A 7,697-nucleotide genomic window follows, 5' to 3' on the forward strand; every position below is an offset into this window, starting at 1 on the left:
CTCCACCTCCTTCCCGGGGCTGCAGCCTTTCTCAAGGAGACTCCACTCCTGAGGGCTGGGAGAGTGGAGCTTCAGTCCCCGAGAGGCTAGAGCTGCCTATTGTTTCCCTGCTCCTCCTAAAGCTGCTCCTGCTTAGCCAGCCAGTTCTCCTCCCTCAGGGCCTTACTTCCTTCTCCACCCAGGGGCTGGCTGTCTTCAAAGACTACCGCTGGCAGAGCGGTCCCCAGGGCTCTGCTCGGGCCTTTCCCCACTGAACTTGACTGGTGGAGGAGGGAGCTTTCTGACAACTTGAGACGTGACTCCCAGGCCTTGCCCTTTCCTAGACCTTGGACGACCAACTTTACTTCTGTGAGCTGATTTTCTCTGCTGTAAATCTAGGATTAAAGATATCTTCCTCTCGGAGATTAGATGAGATCCCTGATGTCAAAGGCCTATAATAACCGCTGGGTCTCTTAGCATCCACTTGCCTCTGGGAATTGAACATCCGTTTCAGTTCTGATGTTCACCCAGCACTACCTTCAGTCCTAGTACTACAACACGCAGGCGCACACACGCACGCACGCACGCGCACACACGCACACACACACCTATAGGAAGAAGTGGAATTTCCCAAACACATCTATGCCTTCTACTTTATCAGCTCCCCATCCCCACCTTTCAAGACCTTGTATACAGGACACTGGTTTTCCTTGGCTGTTGAGACAGTGTCTCCCAAATTATCATTGTTTTCAAATTGTACAATCTATAAATGTATATGCCAATACATTCTGAAAAACAATAGTAAAGCATTTGAACCAAGCAGCGGTACATAGCGTACAGAAGAAAAAAAAGTAGGGGGGAAAAAGCCAGGCACAGTGCCCTAATTCTAGCACTCCATATGTAGGCAGAGACAGGCAGATCTCTGTGAACCTGAAGCCAGCCTGGGCTACATAGTGAGTTGCAGGCCCCTCAGAGCTATTTAATGAGAATCTAAAAGTCTGTCGCCTGCTCCCTTGCTCCAGAAGGGGTGAAGGGAAATGAGATCAAAGACATTCAGCCCTGGCTGCCACTGGGACAGGAAACACGCTGGCCACCTTCCCCGCCAGCCCCTGAATCAAGGCCTTTCTGAGCCATCTCTAAAGATTCGTATTTGTTTCTTCCTTAGCCCCTGGTTTTGTATTCCCTGACTATCCCAGCCTTTCTCAGATAACAGAAACAGAGTGACCACCTTCAAATAGAAGCCACAAGAAGGGTGGAGCGCCCTCTGGAGGTCAGAATGGTGGAGGCATAAAAACCTCAGAAGTTCTGGTCCCCTTCAGTTTGTCTTGGTTCTTGTCATCAACCTGGGGCCCTGGTGAGACAACTCAGTGTGGACTCCTTTTCTCAAAATGGGCCTATTGATGTCATGGTTTGGGAAGTCTCCAGCTCCCAGTGCTCACCCCCGTGCGTGACCCTGTGATTCCATCCACTCCTTCCTGCAGGGACTCTACCCCGCTTTCATCTACTGGATAAGAAGCAACTGTTCTGAACATTGTCCTGTGAGGCAAATGCTTAGGGGCCAAGGGCTCACACCCAACCCAGGGAGAGCAAGGGGAGTGTACCACTGAAGACCAGAAGCCACCAAAACTTGTTCACCCTTCTGATACCTTGATTACCTAGAACACATTTCCTGTGAAGCCTCAGGAATCCGCAGCCTCCATCTGCTCAGTCCCAGAACCTGTGTTTTCCACCCAAGTTTGGAAGCCCCTTGACCCAGGTTCTGTTTAGTTTGGTTTTTTATATTGCTGTTGTTTGAGACAGGGCCTCTTGTAACCCAAACTGGCATCAAACTTGAAATGTAGTCAAGAACAACCTTGCATTCCTGATGCCCCTGCTTCTAAATCCCAAGTGCAGAGATTCCAGGCCTTCACTGCCATGCCTGACTTTGCCCCACGTTCTTAATGTGTGGTGTTCCGGGTATCCGTCCCTATGCCTAGACCTGTGTAGTCACAGGTACTTCTCAGGGCCCCGTCTTGATCAATACAGTCCGATATCTCTGTATGTTACTTTTGTCATCGCTGTGGCTAAAGACCCCTGGGACAGCTGATCTTGGCTGTCAACACCCTTTGGAAGAGGTAATCTCAATTAAGGAACTGTCCTCATCAAACTGACCTGTGGGCACGTCTCTGGAGGATTTCTTTGATTGCTAGTTAATATAGGAGGGCCCAGCCCACTGTGGACAGTACTATTCTTAAGCAGTGGGCCTGGGTCTGAGGGCTGGAGAGTTGGCTCAGCGGTTAAAGGCACTCGTTCTTACAGAGGACCCAGGTTTAATTCCCAGCTCACACATGGTGTCTCGCAACCATCTGTAACTCCATTCCCAAGGGATTTGATGCCCTCTTCTCCCCTCCACTGCATCAGGCTTGCCTATGGTACACATACGTATGAACATGCAGGCAAAACACTCGAACACATAAAATAAATCAGTCTTTTTTTAAAAATGAAGAGAAATAAAAGTAGCTGAGTGTGAACCTGGGAGCCAGTCCGTGTGAACCTGGGAGCCAGTCCGTGTGAACCTGGGAGCCAGTCCGTGTGAACCTGGGAGCCAGTCCGTGAGCGGCGCTCCTCCGGGGTGCCTGCCTCAGTCCCCGTCTCCAGTGTCCTGAGTGGTGGAGTGTGACCTGAGAATTGTGACAGAAAACAAACCCTTCCTTTGCCCAACTTGCTTCCGGTCACGGCGTTTATCACACTCAGAGAAAAGCAAGTTAGGGCAACCGGAAAAGGTATCGGAAAGGAAGGGGAGTTTCTGTTAGTCATGGTCTGAGGGATACAGGGATACTGGAAGCCAGAGTGGGAGGCAGCCCACCCTGTTAGCTGCAGTGGGGAAACAGAGAGCTCCATGATAAACTGAGCTTGCTCTCACCATTTATCTAGTCCAGGATTCCAGCCCCCGTGGGATGAAGACCCTCCCCATTCAGCATAGGTCTTTCCTCTTCAGCTAACCCTCTGGAGACACTCTCACAGACGGGCCCTGAGGTTGTCCCCTCGGTTGATTCTAACTTCTTCCAGTTGACAAAATCAACCATCGGCGATCTCTGCCTTAGACTTTTTCTCTTTTCTTCTTCTAGAACAAAACAAAACATACATGTGTGTGTGTGCAGCTACATGTGCAGATAAATATGCATATGGAGATCAGAGGTCAATGTTGGGTGTCTTCCTCAATCACTCCCCACCATATGTTTTTGGAATGGGTCTCTCTCACTGAAACTGGAGCTCACTGATTGGCTAGACAGGCCAGCAAGTCCCAGGATCTTCCTGTCTCCACCTCTCCAGCACCAGGGTTATAGTGAGTTCTAGAGAAGGGGCTCAGGTCCTCATCATTACAAGGAAAGCACTTTGCAGACTGAGCCATCTCCTTTTCTGCTGTAAGTGCAGCCCAAGACAGGCTGGGACTGTAAACCTTGCTGCCTCAGTCTCCTGAGTGCGGATTGTACAGGTGTACATTTCCTTACCCCACTAAAATTTTTGAGAGTTATCGAGCAAGGTCTCTGGGGTTAGATTGACCACCACTGCCAAGATCATCATTGTCACTATCACCACCAACTTCACCATATCATCACCGCCATCATCACCGCCGTCATCGCCATCACAACCACTGTCACCCTACACCCCAGCAGCACGAGCAGCACAGCATCATCGTCACCATGGTCACTACTGAAATCACCATCACTCCCATCAGCAACAGTCATCCCAATGCCACAGCTTCTGCAGCAAGTCCCCAGGCCCCTTTGCACCAGGACGGACAGGGTTCCTACAGCTCTTTCACTGGGGACTCCCTCTGACTTTCTCCAAAGCTCTCACTGAGGACAGCCATGCTTCCTGTCTTATGACTGAGAAAACATAAAACGACGGCAACCCCATGAACTCCAGTGTACCTTTGAATGACCTCGTTCATTGTGTTACTTACAGACTACAGATTCCTCAAAGGGCTGTCCCCCAGCCTGGGGCCACTTCCTTCAGCTGGGGATAGCTTCCTTACTGGGGAGTAGATCCTCAGAGTTCTGAGGCCAGAGACTCTGCCAGGCTGACAAGGACCTGCAGAGTCTGATTGTCACTGCCCAAGTCTGTCACCTCCATGTGGGCACTTAATGCCATGCTCCCTCCCCTCCCTCCCCTCCCTCCCCTCCCTCTCTCTTCCTCCCTCCCTTCTGGTGAGGGTTAGCTGTGTTTCCCAGGCAGGCCTGCAATCCTTAGACCTACCCTCCCAGCTCAGCCTCTGATGCAGCTGTGACTACAGGCATGCACCATCACACACAGCGCCATGTTTTCCTTTAGCAGACACACATCCAGCTGCTCCTTCAGCTCCTCCTCCGTCTTTATAACCTTGCTTACCCCTCCCTGCCGTGGGCTGGAGTGTTCTTCCGTTCATACACACTCATCTAGATCATTACGTGACTCACCCTTCTGGGACAGATAGTTTGGGTTGTCGTGGATCAAAACCCAGACCCAAAATGATGTTAGCAAACCAGAAGCCATGGGTCATTGTAGCTGTAAGATCCCAGCTCAGTACTGACTTCAGGTGTGGCTTGATCAGAAACTCAATCCCCGACATCCATACTTGCAGACTGGATTGGCTCATGGGCTCATCTTAACCAACTGCTGTGGTCAGGGAAGTGGTGTCACTAAACCGTCTACCAAAATAATTTGAGCAGATACTCAAGGTAACCGTGGCTTGCCCTAGCCCCATATATTACGTGGCTAGTCCTATGCATGCACCTCTAAGTGTTCTGCTCAGGCATACACAGGGAAGAAGCAGGGATAATGGGGCGAATGCTCTGGTCACCCAGACGTCATTCCAAGATCTGCTCAGGCAGGTCATATTGTAATCAATAATGAGAATCCTCCCCTTATTCTGTCTGGAACCAGTCCTGACCTCAGCTCAGTCCTGTGCCTCCCTTAGTGGGAGGGACCTCAGAACCCCACCCCAGAAAACTGGCACTAGAAATAGGACTTTTTTTTTCCCCAAGACAGGGTTTCTCTGTAGCTTTGGAGCCTGTCCTGGAACTACCTCTTGTAGACCAGGCTGGCCTTGAACTCACAGAGATCCGCCTGCCTCTGCCTCCAGAGTGCTGGGATTAAAGGCGTGAGCCACCACCGCCCGGCTGGCGCTAGAAGTAAAGTGTGACAAAGGATGGTCCATAAAAGAGATGAAGGCAGGACCCTACTCCTTCCCAGTGTCTCCATCCCAATCTTCCAGCTTTGCAACTGCCCAGACTGTGCCCCACTCTACCTGAAATAGGTTTGGCTTCAGATGGGAGCTCTGCTGGCCAGAGATGTCTGTGGGAAGAGGCACAGTGGTGTAGCGCAATGCCTGTGCTATGTGCTAAGGTACAGTTCACAAGTCGGACAAGAGGCTGGAGATTGAAACAAACACACACACACCAAGAATGTCCCCTTTGGTGTGTGCCAGGGCAGCTTATATAGGCTCTCCTTGACTAATAGCCAAGCCCTAACTCTCAGCTGCAAGCCCACCAGAAACCACTCCCCTGCCATCAGGAACTCCTGAGGGTCTCGTGCTCAGAGCAGCTGCAAGCACAGGAGAACAAGTTGTTTACTCCAACAGGCAAGGGGTCATAGGAAATTCAGGGTCTGGGGGTCCACGGTCCCCAAGACAGTGGGTCTCCCACCTTAGAGAAGGGAAGCCACGTGCCAAAAATGGCCTAGGATGAACCAGGACAACAGAGGCATTTGACATCTTTCTCTTTTTAATTACAACTTGCCTTTCCTGTCTCCCTCCCTCCCTCCCTCCTTCCCCCCTGTGTGTGTGTTTGTGGGGCTGGGGGGGAGGGAGAGAGAGAGAGCTTATGGGCATACCATAACATGCATGAAGATCGGAGGGCAACTTATAGGAGTCTGTTTTCTCCTTCTACCATATGGGACCTGGGGGTCAAACTCAGGTGGTCAGGTAGTCAGTATCGACCACAAGTGCCTTCACCCACTAGGGTGTATTTGGGGACGTCCGAGTCCATACTGATCATCACAGCAGAGGACCCAGCCTTATAGCCAAGATTCCAAAAAGGCAATTCAGTTGTTACTAAGAAGAAATATTTCTCTAGTGTGTCCAGATTCAAGATAAAATTATATTTTTAGGTATCAGAAAAAAAATTGGAAAATGCAATGGTAAAAAAATCACAGTAAGAGCTGGGCCTGGCAATCTGTGCCTGTAATCTCAACACTTGCAGTTAAGGCGGGAAGATCTCAAGGATGAGGCCAGCCTGGGCTAGATCAAGATTCTGTCTCAGGGGGGAAAAAAAGAAGAGAGAGAGAGAGAGAGAGAGAGAGAGAGAGAGAGAGAGAGAGAGAGAGAGGAATAAATGTAAGGAGCCGTCCGATTATCGCCATTACAAGATGGCGCCGGCAGTCCTGCAGCTTGGAGGTAAACAGGTCCTTATTTGATGTTGCTGCGTGGGGCTGAGCACCCTTTGCCTGCATTTGCACAATTGAGCCTTGTCCCTAGCCAATCCCGAGGCACCGAGCACCAACAGAATGGTATTCACCAATCAGGACAGTACCCGAGTCCCACCACCCTAGAAAAGTAGCTGCCGCTTGGCTTTCACACTCTCTCTCTCTCTCTCTCTCTCTCTCTCTCTCTCGCGCGCGCGCGCGCGCGCGCGCGCGCTTGCGCTCTCTCTCTCTCTCTCTCTCTCTCTCTCTCTCTCTCTCTCTCTCTCTCTCGCTTTCCGCTCTCCCTTCAACCAAGAGGCTCCAATAAAGTGTGATTTGAGAAGGATCCTCAACTTCGTGGTCGTTCTTCCTTACTGGTCAAGGGGCGCGCCACAAATAAAAAGCAGTGAGTGCCAGGTACTGGGTGCATGCTTGTCTGGAACCTTCTTAGCCTGGCTCTTCCCCTACTCACTGACTAGGCCTCCCTCTTCTGCAAAGCTCCAGCTCATTGTTCTGGGACACGGTCCCCTCTGCCCCTGGTGGCCTGCAGAAGGCTGGTAGCCAGGCCCTAAACATTGACTCCTGGTACTGGGGAAGCCGCAGCCCTGAGGCTTGAGGGGGCTGCAGCTTAGGGATCCACACACAAGCAGGGAAACTCACAGGGTGACTGGTGACAATACTCAGGGGTCCAGGCACAAGCAGGGAGAAGTACACTCACAGGGTGTCAGGTGACAAATGAACCAAAACTCACTGACCGTCTCAGGTCTATGGAAAGCCCCATAAACCTGGATAACCCAAGTTGATTGGCCACCTTTCACCCCCTTCACAACCCTTCCCCCCAACACAATACACACACATACACACACACATACAACACACACATGCAGCACACAACATACACACAACACACACATACACATACAACACACACAACACACAGAGCACACATACAACACACATCCACATTGTTACCTTGGACAGGAAACTATGTTTTACAAAGTTTGCATCTGGGCAAGCAACCCTCCCAGTTTTGTTCCCACACCTTCTCCTGGAGACCCAGGTCCAAGACCACATCATGGCAGGAGAGGAGGAATCTCCACTCTGGCTTCACACTGACGCTCGCTTCTTCCTACTCCTTCCTTCCCCCATAGGATCAGAGCTAAGGTCATACTACACGGAAACACCCCCATATAAGTCCCTTCTAGTGCTCCATGAAACCATAGTGTCCTCACATCACTAGACAGGGAACGAGGCCTCAGAGAAGTTAAGCAACCCATCCTCAGTCACACAACAGA

The sequence above is a fragment of the Myodes glareolus genome, chromosome 24, assembly GCF_982192425.1.
Source record: "Myodes glareolus chromosome 24, mMyoGla1.1, whole genome shotgun sequence".
Lineage (NCBI taxonomy): Eukaryota > Metazoa > Chordata > Mammalia > Rodentia > Cricetidae > Myodes > Myodes glareolus.